Raw genomic sequence first — 15270 nt, 5'->3', positions numbered from 1 at the left:
TGGGGAGCTCCAAGCAGGTGGGCAGGACCCAGGGGCCTGGTGACCAGGACAGACCCCCACTGTCCATCACCTTTCCTGGCCCTGTCCTCGGCTAAACTTCCCACAGGCCTTCTGCCCGATCACACAGAGTGTGCCCAAACTCACTCAGGCCTCTGGCAGCTGAAAACCACTGCTTTAAATCCCTTTACCATTTACTATGACATAAGGTTATTGTTAACAGGAAATATTCGATTGATGCTACAAATGGAAAGCCAATGCCTTTACCATAAATAGAAAAACAACCCTAAGAAACAAGCAAAACAAAAACAAAACAGGGGCTGGGTGTGGTGGCTCACGCCTGTAATCCCAGCACTTTGGGAGGCCGAGGTGAGCAGATCACAAGGTCAGGAGTTCCAGACCAGCCTGGCCAATATGGTGAAACCCTGTCTCTAATAAAATACAAAAATTAGCCGGGTGTGGTGGTAGGCGCCTGTAGTCCCACCTACTTGGGAGGCTGAGGCAGGAGAATAGTTTGAACCCAGGAGGCAGAGTCTGCCGTGAGCCGAGATTGCACCACTGCACTCCAGCCTAGGCGACAGAGCGAGACTGTGTCTCAAAAACAGCAACAACTACAAACAAACAAAAAACAGGGTTAACAAAACGATGGAATTCAATTCTATTTATATGCTGCAGCCATGTTCCAGCCCTAGATTTCGCTGGGCATGGTGGCTCACGCCTGTAATCCCAGCACTTTGGGAGGCTGAGGCAGGCGGATCACGAGGTTAGGAGTTCAAGACCAGCCTGACCAACATGGTGAAACCCTGTCTCTACTAAAAATACAAAAATTAGCTGAGCATGGTGGCGCACGCCTGTAGTCCCAGCTACTCGGGAGGCTGAGGCAGGAGAACTGCTTGAACCCAGGAGGCAGAGGTTGCAGTGAGCCAAGATCCCACCACTGCACTCCAGCCTGGTGACAGAGTGAGACTCCGTCTCAAAAAAAAAAAAAAAAAAAAAATGACATGAATATACTTCACACAACTGAACTGCACACTTCAACACGGTTAGATGGTAATTATCATCTTGTAAGTATTTTACCACAGGTTAACATGTTTCACAACCTGAAAAGGAAGTAATTACCTTCAGCTCTCTGAGTTCTAGAATTTGTAACATTTCACCCCCTGCTCCTTCCTGATCCGCACTGGAGCATCTTTCTTCTGTCCCTGCTCTACTCAGAGTTCACTTTCCCTTCCCTCACATCAGCTTCGTTGAGGCCGGTTTGAACTTAACGCAAAACATTCTCACTAATGACTGAATTCCCACCAAGATTTCCATATTATCACAGTATGCTTTTAATCTTCGAAGACATTAAATATTTGTTCTCATCATAGCTAAAATGCAATGCAAATCCCATCTCAGATGTGGGTCAGATACCTATGAATCTCCTGAGGTAGTCATTGAAATGACTTTTTTCTTGAGACGGAGTGTCACTCAACCATGCTGAAGTGCAGTGGCGCTACCGTGGCTCACGGCAACCTCCACCTCCCAGATTCAAGCGATTCTTGTGCCTCGGCCTCCCAAGTAGCTGGGATTACAGGTGCCTGCTACCATGCCTGGCTAATTTTTGTCTTTTTAGTAGAGATGGGATTTCACTATGTTGGCCCATCTGGTCTTGAACTGCTGACCTCAAGTGATCCACCTGCCTCAGCCTCCCAAAGTGCTGGGATTACAGGCATGAGCCACCACACCTGGCCTGAAATATCTTTCAAATTCTTTGTAGAATTTGTTTTTTCCTGATTTCTGCACATAGGATCAAAAAAAAATCATGTACTAGGATTTCGAGAGAAGCAATGGGTAATCTAAAAAGATGAGAAGAGCAACCACGTCTATCCCACAGCTACTGCTAGATTTCATAGGAAAGGTAGCTGGCCCAGTTTGGAGCTAGGAGAAATGTCAAACACACGAAGAAATGAGAGGCAAAGAAATGCCATCACGCATGAATGCTTCATGGCACCCATGATGTCCCTGCTTAGGAGGTAATGGTATAGATGACTAGATGACAAGGACAAAGATGAGAGGTGCAAAGTTGTCCAAGTCCAACAGCTCAACTGAACTTTCCTAAATGGAATTGTTAAAAAGTGGTAAATTTAAAAACTTCCCCTGGCTCACGTGGTGGCTCACGCTTGTAATCCCAGCACTTTGGGAGGCTGAGGCGGGTGGATCATTTGAGGTCGGGTTTTGAGACTAGCCTGGCCAACATGGTAAAACCCCAACTCTACTAAAAATACAAAAATTAGCTGGGCATGGTGGTGGGCACCTGTAATCCCAGCTACTTGAGAGGCTGAGGCAGGGGAATCACTTGAAGCCAGGAGGTGGAGGTTGCAGTGAGCCGAGCTCACACCATTATACTCCAGCCTGGGCAACAGAGGGAGACACGTCTTGGGGGTGAGAAAAGAAAGAAAAAAAAAAAAAAAAAAAAAGCTTCCTCCAATTTATACCGAAAATTCTCTGTTCAGGACTAAGTGGCACAGAGAATGTTAAATGTGCCTAGATATCTTCATAACTCATATATTTTCTGTTTTCTACATATCTTGAAAGGCAGTGCCAAATGACGTGTAATTATCTAGGCGGTAAAACTGAAACATACTTCCTCTTCCCTTGAATATAAAAAAGCATTGTGGTATTAGTACTTTTATCTTGGATCATTGTTCAGAAGGAGGTTCAGCCCCCAGACGGCCACATTTTTACTGTCATGAATGGCAAGACAAAATGTAGAGCTCAACTTCCCCAAAGGAAAAAAGGCTCAAAAGACAAATTATGGCACAACTTAGCAGCCAAATTCTTACCAAGTACAGACTTTTGACATACTGATCTCTCTCCAGTTGCAAGTGGGAACATGCACTTTGAATGATGTCATTCAAAATTACCCTGCCCAGACACACTTTTCATTGATTCTCTTGGAGGGCAGTTCTAAGAGATTCTCTGGGGCTTTCTCTGCATGAGACCCAGTGCAGTTCTGCCCTTCACCTTCCGGCAGTTTGTCACCTCGTCCCTATGACCTCAGAGGAACTTTGTCTCAGGCCAACTGTTTGTTCCTTGGGCTCTTTCATTTCCCCTAAAAATCATTTGCTGCCCCTCTAAATGGCCTACATCTCCATCTATCTCCCTCTCCCCTCAGAAGAGGGTGCTCTTTAAGCATCAACCATCCAGCCCTTCTAGCAGTCTCATTTTTCAGCTGGTTCCCATGTTTATGCCTGTTCTATGTTTTTCTTTTCCTGTTAAGCTGTCTGTTGTCAGCTCATTTCTGCAGTGAATCTTCAGAGTGGAGATTGGAAGTTTTCCTTCCACCCATACGATAGAACTATAAAGCAGAAGAGTTTAGAAAGACTTTCCTATTTAAGTGACGAAACCTCATACTCCATTTGTGACAAATAGCACAAAGGTTAAAAAAACTTATTTTTGACCAAAAGCTCTGTTGACATTCTATTAAACACCGACCTATTTAATTTTCATAATGTAAATGGCAGATATTTTCATATTTCTTATGCTAATAAATCATTTCCCTGATTTTTGGGGTAAAACCACATATTCATAATGAAGTCCAGAAACGTGAATTGTTTCATATAACTTATTCTTATTTGTGATTACAAGTATACCTCTACAGAAAGTTAGTATACTCACAGAAAGGTAACTTGTGCGGAGGGAGATGGCAAATTTATAACTTCTCAGAAACACAGTAATGATAAGTAACCAAAGACTTCCACCAAAGTCAGTCCCACGATGACGAAGGTCAGCCAGAGTATTGATAACCTGGAATAATAATAGTTGAAATAATGAAAAGGTCAATGACACTGACAATATTTCACTCAGAAAGAATCATCCTTAGAAACCGTCAACCTCCTCCAAAAGGTAACCACATCCCTCAGATATCACCGTGGGATTCCACTGCTACAAAAAAGAACAGAAGTTAGAGAAGTCTCATGTTTTTCAGATGGCTGGTAGTGTTTTTAGGCATTGCAAATGTGGGGTGTTGTCTTTCTTGGTATAAAGCAGGGATATCCAATCTTTTGACTTCCCTGCCTATATTAAAAGAAGCAAAGTTGTCTTGAGCCACACATAACATACACTGACACTAACAACAGCTGATGATCTTAAAAAAACCTCTTTTTTTTTTTTTGAGACAGAGTTCCGCTCCACTCAGTCGCCCAGGCTGGAGTGCAGTGGTGCAATCTCAGCTCACTGCAACCTCCAGCTCCTGGGCTCAAGCCATTCTCCTCCCTCAGCCTCCCGAGCAGCTGAGATTACAGGTCTCTGCCACCATGCCCGACTAATTTTTGTATTTTTAGTAGAGATGAGGTTTCACCATGTTGGCCAGTCTGGCCTTCAACTCCCGACAGGCGATCTGCCTGCCTCGGCCTCCCAAAGTGCTGGGATTACAGGTGTGAACCACCGTGCCCGGCCATTGTTTTTGTTTTTGTTTTTGTTTGTTGTTTCTTTTTGAGATGGGGTCTCACTCTGTCACCCAGGCTGGAGTGCAGTGGTGTGCTCTCGGCTCACTGCAACCTCTGCCTCTCAGGTTCAAGTGATTCTCCTGCCTCAGCCTCCTGAGTAGCTGGGAGTACAGGTGCCTGACAGTGCACTCAGCAAATTGTTTTATTTTTTGCAGAGATGGGGTTTTGCCATGTTGGCCAGGGTGGTCTCGAACTCCTGACCTCAGGTAATCTGCCCGCCTCAGCCTCCCAAAGTGCTGGGATTACAGGCATGAGCCACTGTACCTGGCCAAAATCTCCTAATGTTTTAAGAAAGTTTACAAATTTGTGCTGAACTGCATTCAAAACTGTCCTGGGCCACATGCAGCCCGTCACTCATGGCTAAGACAAGCTAAGTATAAAGTAATTATCTTTCCTTTTCTTTTTGTTTTGAGACAAAGTCTTGCTCTGTCACCCAGGCTAGATTGCAGTGGCATGATCTCAGCTCACTGCAACCTCCGCCTCCCGGGTTCAAGCGATTCTCCTGCCTCAGCTACTGAGTAACTGGGATTACAGGCGCCTGCCACCACGCTCGGCTAATTTTTGTATTTTTAGTAGAAACAGGGTTTCACCATCTTGGCCAGGCTGGTCTCCAACTCCTGACCTCATGATCCACCTGCCTCGGCCTCCCAAAGTGCTGGGAATACAAGTGTGAGCCACTGCACCTGGCCAGTAGTTATCTTTTCTTTAGTTATTTACTTGTTTTTTAAATTGATGTATAACATTGGATGCATTTATTATATATCACATGGTAAAAGAATCCCTCTAAATAATACTTCTCTCTTGGATTATATGAATCTTTGTCATTTAAAGCTCAGCATAAGTAAAAAAAAAAAAAAAAAAAATACAATGAAGAGATTACTTCATTCACAAATAAGTATCGAATTTTAGTGCTTAAAAATTAACAAGGTGGGCCGGGCGTGGTGGCTCACGCCTGCAATCCCAGCACTTTGGGAAGCCGAGGTGGGTGGACCGCGAGATCAGGAGATTGAGACCATCCTAGCTAACACGGTGAAACCAATCTCTACTAAAAATACAAAAAATTAGCAGGGCATGGTGGCACCCGCCTATAGTTCCAGCTACTTGGGAGGCTGAGGCAGAAGAATCACTTGAACCCGGGAGGCAGAGGTTGCAGTGAGCCGAGATCGCACCACTGCACTTCAGCCTGGGTGACAGAGCGAGACTCTGTCTCAAAAAAAAAAAAAAAAAAAAAAAATTACCAAGGTGGAGATCATGAAAATGGCATGAATAGTGTGGGATTTCTCTAAGATTGTTGACATTAATTCCATTAGACTCTTATGTGAGTGAAGACGATAACATTTCTACATCGATTCCTCAGGATTTAACTATATATTCTTGAAAACATCTCAATTTTAAATGTTTCTTTCAAGATGGTGAATTAAACAGAGATAGCCCTTCAACAGGTTGAACTCAGCATATGCTGAGTCTGAAATGGAAATGATGGACTTAGAGAACCATACAACAATGGTCATGATTTCAGAAACATGGTGTTGAGCAGAATAAAGCAGACACAAAAGAGTACCTATGGCATGGCATGCATCTGTATACACGAAATTCCAGAATAAGCAAGCTAACCTAGGATAAGAAAGAGACTGGCTGGGAAGAGTGAGAGTTCACTTTCTGGGGTGACATAATAGTGTAGATCTTGGCTGGGCACGGTGGTTCATGCCTGTAATCCCAATGCTTTGGGAGGCCGAGGCGGGCGGATCACCTGAGGTCGGGAGTTCAAAACCAGCCTGACCAACATGGAGAAACCCTATCTCTACTAAAAATACAAAATTAGCTGGGAGTGGTGGCACATGTCTGTAATCCCAGCCACTCGGGAGGCTGAGGCAGGAGAATCGCTCGAATCTGGGAAGCAGAGGTTGCGGTGAGCTGATATTGCCCCATTGCACTCCAGCCTCGGCAACAAAGGAGAAACTGTCTCAAAAAAATAAATAAATAAATAAATAAAATAATGTAGATCTTGAAAGGGGGTTGGTTTATGCTGGTGTATGTACTTTCCAAAGTTAGTAAACTTACACTTAAGGTTATATAGTTTGGCCAGGCGCGGTGGCTCACGCCTGTAATCCCAGCACTGGGAGGCCGAGGCAGGCGGATCACGAGGTGAAGAGATGGAGACTATCCTGGCGAACATGGTGAAACCCCGTCTGTACTACAAATACAGAAATTAGCCAGGCGTTGTAATCAGAGCTACTCAGGAGGCTGAGGCGGGACAATTGCTTGAACCCCGGAAGCGGAGGTTGCAGCGAGCCGAGATCTTGCCACTGCACTCCAGCTCTGTCTAAAAAAAAAAAAAGTCATCAAACCAGATGACACAAATCAAATGACATTTCACTTCGTTTTGGTCCGTTTTGTTTGTTAGAGACAAGAGTGCAGCGGGGCCATCTCGGCTCACTGCAACGGCCAGCTCCTGGGCCCAAGCGATCCTCCCACCTCAGCCTCTCCAGTAACTAGGATAACAGGTACGCACCACCAGGCCTGACTAATCTTTTTTGGAATTTTTTGTAGAGATGGGGTTTTGCTATGATGCCCTGGCTAGTCTTCAACTCCTGGACTCAAGTGATCTGCCCACCTCGGCCCCCTAAAGTGCTGGGATTACAGGCCTGAGCTGTGTCATTTCATGCCGCGTGACACAGCCCAGTAAAAAGGAAGAAACCACGCGGGTCCAGCGTCTACTCACACAGGTGGACTGATGGCTGATAAATCCCAGCAGGAGCCAAAAGAGGAGCCGAAAGAGCAGCCACAGCACCCGTCCACTCACACAGGTGGACTGATGGCTGATAAATGCCAGCAGGAGCCAAAAGAGGAGCCAAAAGAGCAGCCACCGCACCCGCATGTCCTGGTCCTTTCAGGCGCCCTGAGGCGGCCAGGACAGAGGTGGAGGTGGCTTAGGGCAGGGGGGAGGGAAGGGCACGGGGACCGGGGCCGGATCTGAGTTGGGGAGGAGGAGGGGAGGGGGAGGGGAAGGGGAGGGGGAGGGGAAGGGGAGGGGAAGGCGAGGGGGAGGGGAAGGGGAGGGGAAGGGGAGGGGAAGGGGGGAAGTAAGGGGAGGGGAAGGGGAGGGGAAGGGGGGAAGTAAGGGAAGGGAAAGGAGGAGAAGGGGGCTGTTGGGCACCTGGAGGAAGTGGAGGAGGAGGAGGAGAAGAAGAAAGGGTCTGGGAAAGGATCTGGTTCAAATTAAGTACTCAAGCGCTGGTGGAAGGCTTAGCTACAGGTCACGGAGAAGATCAGGGAAGCAACAGGACACGCGGGGCAAGGGAGCGTGAGGCTTAGGAGCAATTAGAGGGAGACTAAGGTTCTGCTTTCCACCAAACCTTCTTCGGTCTGGGCCCTCCCTTAGCAACCCTGGGGCTTCATACTCCCTCTCCACCAATCCCTGATGACCCCGGTGGTGCCTCACAATGGACATTCCAAGTAGCGCCCGCATCATTCCAATGACCCCTCCCCCATCTCAGTCCCCCACGCTCCTCCCAAGGCCAGGTCCTCTCTGGAACCTTCACAAACCTGATTTCTGGTCCTCCCCAACCAGCTCCCTGTCCCTGCTTCTGGGCGCTCCTTCCTTCCTGAGCTCCCAGGGTTCCTCAAGGTCACTTTTGGCGACAAAACATAAAAAACAAATGATGGCAGGATGGCAGGAAGAACCTCATACCCAAGCAGAGTGCCAGGGTTTACAGCCTCCGCTCAGCCATTCATATCTTAAGCAACAAAACATCAGCAGGATGCGGAAGGTCCCGATAGTAAAACATCTCCATCACATCCATGTAGCCATCCGCCCATCAACCTGTATCTCAGGAACAAATGTACATACATTCATTTTAAGCAGGCATGGTACATTTACAAAAATTAACCTGACTTATTTTGTTCCAGCAAATCTCAATATGTTTGAGAGCAATCCAATCACACAGCATGTTTCTGATCATATAACTGTGCTAGAAGTCAATGATTAAAAGCTAATTCAAAATTATTATTTGCTTGGAAATTCAAAGTGCCCTTATAAGACATAAACATAAGAAAGAATCCAAAATGAAACAAGATTGCCTTTCAACTCAATGATAAGATCATAACATGGCAATAAAATGTCTCCCTCTGGCCTGGGAATTCCTCTTTGTGCCACAAGGTTGTGTGATCTCAAATCACCCCTAACCCACCTAGACATTTTAACATCCGAAACCGAGTGATGATGTCCTTATCTATATCATCTTACTGCCTGTGTGTGTGGACTTTAAATTCTGAACCCAAATGAGGGGGAGAAAACCAAGTTGACTTTCATGATTGATCTCTCAGGGATGTCCAAGGAATCTGTGCATTTCAAGAAACAAAGTTCATCAGCTTCTCTCCTAAGGTATTTGCCCACAATACCCAGAGGGCTTGGCAGCATCGTGTGTGATGGGTGGGGAGCTCCAAGCAGGTGGGCAGGACCCAGGGGCCTGGTGACCAGGACAGACCCCCACTGTCCATCACCTTTCCTGGCCCTGTCCTCGGCTAAACTTCCCACAGGCCTTCTGCCCGATCACACAGAGTGTGCCCAAACTCACTCAGGCCTCTGGCAGCTGAAAACCACTGCTTTAAATCCCTTTACCATTTACTATGACATAAGGTTATTGTTAACAGGAAATATTCGATTGATGCTACAAATGGAAAGCCAATGCCTTTACCATAAATAGAAAAACAACCCTAAGAAACAAGCAAAACAAAAACAAAACAGGGGCTGGGTGTGGTGGCTCACGCCTGTAATCCCAGCACTTTGGGAGGCCGAGGTGGGCGGATCACAAGGTCAGGAGTTCCAGACCAGCCTGGCCAATATGGTGAAACCCTGTCTCTAATAAAATACAAAAATTAGCCGGGTGTGGTGGTAGGCGCCTGTAGTCCCACCTACTTGGGAGGCTGAGGCAGGAGAATAGTTTGAACCCAGGAGGCAGAGTCTGCCGTGAGCCGAGATTGCACCACTGCACTCCAGCCTAGGCGACAGAGCGAGACTGTGTCTCAAAAACAGCAACAACTACAAACAAACAAAAAACAGGGTTAACAAAACGATGGAATTCAATTCTATTTATATGCTGCAGCCATGTTCCAGCCCTAGATTTCGCTGGGCATGGTGGCTCACGCCTGTAATCCCAGCACTTTGGGAGGCTGAGGCAGGCGGATCACGAGGTTAGGAGTTCAAGACCAGCCTGACCAACATGGTGAAACCCTGTCTCTACTAAAAATACAAAAATTAGCTGAGCATGGTGGCGCACGCCTGTAGTCCCAGCTACTCGGGAGGCTGAGGCAGGAGAACTGCTTGAACCCAGGAGGCAGAGGTTGCAGTGAGCCAAGATCCCACCACTGCACTCCAGCCTGGTGACAGAGTGAGACTCCGTCTCAAAAAAAAAAAAAAAAAATGACATGAATATACTTCACACAACTGAACTGCACACTTCAACACGGTTAGATGGTAATTATCATCTTGTAAGTATTTTACCACAGGTTAACATGTTTCACAACCTGAAAAGGAAGTAATTACCTTCAGCTCTCTGAGTTCTAGAATTTGTAACATTTCACCCCCTGCTCCTTCCTGATCCGCACTGGAGCATCTTTCTTCTGTCCCTGCTCTACTCAGAGTTCACTTTCCCTTCCCTCACATCAGCTTCGTTGAGGCCGGTTTGAACTTAACGCAAAACATTCTCACTAATGACTGAATTCCCACCAAGATTTCCATATTATCACAGTATGCTTTTAATCTTCGAAGACATTAAATATTTGTTCTCATCATAGCTAAAATGCAATGCAAATCCCATCTCAGATGTGGGTCAGATACCTATGAATCTCCTGAGGTAGTCATTGAAATGACTTTTTTCTTGAGACGGAGTGTCACTCAACCATGCTGAAGTGCAGTGGCGCTACCGTGGCTCACGGCAACCTCCACCTCCCAGATTCAAGCGATTCTTGTGCCTCGGCCTCCCAAGTAGCTGGGATTACAGGTGCCTGCTACCATGCCTGGCTAATTTTTGTCTTTTTAGTAGAGATGGGATTTCACTATGTTGGCCCATCTGGTCTTGAACTGCTGACCTCAAGTGATCCACCTGCCTCAGCCTCCCAAAGTGCTGGGATTACAGGCATGAGCCACCACACCTGGCCTGAAATAATATCTTTCAAATTCTTTGTAGAATTTGTTTTTTCCTGATTTCTGCACATAGGATCAAAAAAAAATCATGTACTAGGATTTCGAGAGAAGCAATGGGTAATCTAAAAAGATGAGAAGAGCAACCACGTCTATCCCACAGCTACTGCTAGATTTCATAGGAAAGGTAGCTGGCCCAGTTTGGAGCTAGGAGAAATGTCAAACACACGAAGAAATGAGAGGCAAAGAAATGCCATCACGCATGAATGCTTCATGGCACCCATGATGTCCCTGCTTAGGAGGTAATGGTATAGATGACTAGATGACAAGGACAAAGATGAGAGGTGCAAAGTTGTCCAAGTCCAACAGCTCAACTGAACTTTCCTAAATGGAATTGTTAAAAAGTGGTAAATTTAAAAACTTCCCCTGGCTCACGTGGTGGCTCACGCTTGTAATCCCAGCACTTTGGGAGGCTGAGGCGGGTGGATCATTTGAGGTCGGGTTTTGAGACTAGCCTGGCCAACATGGTAAAACCCCGACTCTACTAAAAATACAAAAATTAGCTGGGCATGGTGGTGGGCACCTGTAATCCCAGCTACTTGAGAGGCTGAGGCAGGGGAATCACTTGAAGCCAGGAGGTGGAGGTTGCAGTGAGCCGAGCTCACACCATTATACTCCAGCCTGGGCAACAGAGGGAGACACGTCTTGGGGGTGAGAAAAGAAAGAAAAAAAAAAAAAAAAAAAAAAAGCTTCCTCCAATTTATACCGAAAATTCTCTGTTCAGGACTAAGTGGCACAGAGAATGTTAAATGTGCCTAGATATCTTCATAACTCATATATTTTCTGTTTTCTACATATCTTGAAAGGCAGTGCCAAATGACGTGTAATTATCTAGGCGGTAAAACTGAAACATACTTCCTCTTCCCTTGAATATAAAAAAGCATTGTGGTATTAGTACTTTTATCTTGGATCATTGTTCAGAAGGAGGTTCAGCCCCCAGACGGCCACATTTTTACTGTCATGAATGGCAAGACAAAATGTAGAGCTCAACTTCCCCAAAGGAAAAAAGGCTCAAAAGACAAATTATGGCACAACTTAGCAGCCAAATTCTTACCAAGTACAGACTTTTGACATACTGATCTCTCTCCAGTTGCAAGTGGGAACATGCACTTTGAATGATGTCATTCAAAATTACCCTGCCCAGACACACTTTTCATTGATTCTCTTGGAGGGCAGTTCTAAGAGATTCTCTGGGGCTTTCTCTGCATCATGAGACCCAGTGCAGTTCTGCCCTTCACCTTCCGGCAGTTTGTCACCTCGTCCCTATGACCTCAGAGGAACTTTGTCTCAGGCCAACTGTTTGTTCCTTGGGCTCTTTCATTTCCCCTAAAAATCATTTGCTGCCCCTCTAAATGGCCTACATCTCCATCTATCTCCCTCTCCCCTCAGAAGAGGGTGCTCTTTAAGCATCAACCATCCAGCCCTTCTAGCAGTCTCATTTTTCAGCTGGTTCCCATGTTTATGCCTGTTCTATGTTTTTCTTTTCCTGTTAAGCTGTCTGTTGTCAGCTCATTTCTGCAGTGAATCTTCAGAGTGGAGATTGGAAGTTTTCCTTCCACCCATACGATAGAACTATAAAGCAGAAGAGTTTAGAAAGACTTTCCTATTTAAGTGACGAAACCTCATACTCCATTTGTGACAAATAGCACAAAGGTTAAAAAAACTTATTTTTGACCAAAAGCTCTGTTGACATTCTATTAAACACCGACCTATTTAATTTTCATAATGTAAATGGCAGATATTTTCATATTTCTTATGCTAATAAATCATTTCCCTGATTTTTGGGGTAAAACCACATATTCATAATGAAGTCCAGAAACGTGAATTGTTTCATATAACTTATTCTTATTTGTGATTACAAGTATACCTCTACAGAAAGTTAGTATACTCACAGAAAGGTAACTTGTGCGGAGGGAGATGGCAAATTTATAACTTCTCAGAAACACAGTAATGATAAGTAACCAAAGACTTCCACCAAAGTCAGTCCCACGATGACGAAGGTCAGCCAGAGTATTGATAACCTGGAATAATAATAGTTGAAATAATGAAAAGGTCAATGACACTGACAATATTTCACTCAGAAAGAATCATCCTTAGAAACCGTCAACCTCCTCCAAAAGGTAACCACATCCCTCAGATATCACCGTGGGATTCCACTGCTACAAAAAAGAACAGAAGTTAGAGAAGTCTCATGTTTTTCAGATGGCTGGTAGTGTTTTTAGGCATTGCAAATGTGGGGTGTTGTCTTTCTTGGTATAAAGCAGGGATATCCAATCTTTTGACTTCCCTGCCTATATTAAAAGAAGCAAAGTTGTCTTGAGCCACACATAACATACACTGACACTAACAACAGCTGATGATCTTAAAAAAACCTCTTTTTTTTTTTTTTTTGACACAGAGTTCCGCTCCACTCAGTCGCCCAGGCTGGAGTGCAGTGGTGCAATCTCAGCTCACTGCAACCTCCAGCTCCTGGGCTCAAGCCATTCTCCTCCCTCAGCCTCCCGAGCAGCTGAGATTACAGGTCTCTGCCACCACGCCCGACTAATTTTTGTATTTTTAGTAGAGATGAGGTTTCACCATGTTGGCCAGTCTGGCCTTCAACTCCCGACAGGCGATCTGCCTGCCTCGGCCTCCCAAAGTGCTGGGATTACAGGTGTGAACCACCGTGCCCGGCCATTGTTTTTGTTTTTGTTTTTGTTTGTTGTTTCTTTTTGAGATGGGGTCTCACTCTGTCACCCAGGCTGGAGTGCAGTGGTGTGCTCTCGGCTCACTGCAACCTCTGCCTCTCAGGTTCAAGTGATTCTCCTGCCTCAGCCTCCTGAGTAGCTGGGAGTACAGGTGCCTGACAGTGCACTCAGCAAATTTTTTTATTTTTTGTGGAGATGGGGTTTTGCCATGTTGGCCAGGGTGGTCTCGAACTCCTGACCTCAGGTAATCTGCCCGCCTCAGCCTCCCAAAGTGCTGGGATTACAGGCATGAGCCACTGTACCTGGCCAAAATCTCCTAATGTTTTAAGAAAGTTTACAAATTTGTGCTGAACTGCATTCAAAACTGTCCTGGGCCACATGCAGCCCGTCACTCATGGCTAAGACAAGCTAAGTATAAAGTAATTATCTTATCTTTCCTTTTCTTTTTGTTTTGAGACAAAGTCTTGCTCTGTCACCCAGGCTAGATTGCAGTGGCATGATCTCAGCTCACTGCAACCTCCGCCTCCCGGGTTCAAGCGATTCTCCTGCCTCAGCTACTGAGTAACTGGGATTACAGGCGCCTGCCACCACGCTCGGCTAATTTTTGTATTTTTAGTAGAAACAGGGTTTCACCATCTTGGCCAGGCTGGTCTCCAACTCCTGACCTCATGATCCACCTGCCTCGGCCTCCCAAAGTGCTGGGAATACAAGTGTGAGCCACTGCACCTGGCCAGTAGTTATCTTTTCTTTAGTTATTTACTTGTTTTTTAAATTGATGTATAACATTGGATGCATTTATTATATATCACATGGTAAAAGAATCCCTCTAAATAATACTTCTCTCTTGGATTATATGAATCTTTGTCATTTAAAGCTCAGCATAAGTAAAAAAAAAAAAAAAAAAAAATACAATGAAGAGATTACTTCATTCACAAATAAGTATCGAATTTTAGTGCTTAAAAATTAACAAGGTGGGCCGGGCGTGGTGGCTCACGCCTGCAATCCCAGCACTTTGGGAAGCCGAGGTGGGTGGACCGCGAGATCAGGAGATTGAGACCATCCTAGCTAACACGGTGAAACCAATCTCTACTAAAAATACAAAAAATTAGCAGGGCATGGTGGCACCCGCCTATAGTTCCAGCTACTTGGGAGGCTGAGGCAGAAGAATCACTTGAACCCGGGAGGCAGAGGTTGCAGTGAGCCGAGATCGCACCACTGCACTTCAGCCTGGGTGACAGAGCGAGACTCTGTCTCAAAAAAAAAAAAAAAAAAAAAAAAAAAATTACCAAGGTGGAGATCATGAAAATGGCATGAATAGTGTGGGATTTCTCTAAGATTGTTGACATTAATTCCATTAGACTCTTATGTGAGTGAAGACGATAACATTTCTACATCGATTCCTCAGGATTTAACTATATATTCTTGAAAACATCTCAATTTTAAATGTTTCTTTCAAGATGGTGAATTAAACAGAGATAGCCCTTCAACAGGTTGAACTCAGCATATGCTGAGTCTGAAATGGAAATGATGGACTTAGAGAACCATACAACAATGGTCATGATTTCAGAAACATGGTGTTGAGCAGAATAAAGCAGACACAAAAGAGTACCTATGGCATGGCATGCATCTGTATACACGAAATTCCAGAATAAGCAAGCTAACCTAGGATAAGAAAGAGACTGGCTGGGAAGAGTGAGAGTTCACTTTCTGGGGTGACATAATAGTGTAGATCTTGGCTGGGCACGGTGGTTCATGCCTGTAATCCCAATGCTTTGGGAGGCCGAGGCGGGCGGATCACCTGAGGTCGGGAGTTCAAAACCAGCCTGACCAACATGGAGAAACCCTATCTCTACTAAAAATACAAAATTAGCTGGGAGTGGTGGCACATGTCTGT

General features: G+C 45.3%; 1 long non-coding RNA gene across 2 annotated transcripts in view; it reads right to left on the bottom strand.

Moving 5' to 3' along the window:
• Positions 1-15270, bottom strand: part of LOC129394305 (uncharacterized) — a 34916-nt gene that overhangs the window by 19302 nt on the left and 344 nt on the right. Inside the window, exons 2-3 of one of the 2 annotated variants that reach the window (XR_010110491.1) lie at positions 12582-12710; positions 3658-3786 (exon numbers count right to left, since the gene is read on the bottom strand). This is a non-coding gene — a long non-coding RNA (uncharacterized LOC129394305). Of the gene's footprint in view, positions 1-3657; positions 3787-6548; positions 7466-12581; positions 12711-15270 lie in introns of those variants that run through there. The other variant, XR_010110490.1, reaches the window with a different exon arrangement.

This window comes from Pan paniscus, chromosome 18, assembly GCF_029289425.2.
Source record: "Pan paniscus chromosome 18, NHGRI_mPanPan1-v2.0_pri, whole genome shotgun sequence".
Lineage (NCBI taxonomy): Eukaryota > Metazoa > Chordata > Mammalia > Primates > Hominidae > Pan > Pan paniscus.
This window is presented reverse-complemented; position numbering and strand designations above follow the sequence as displayed.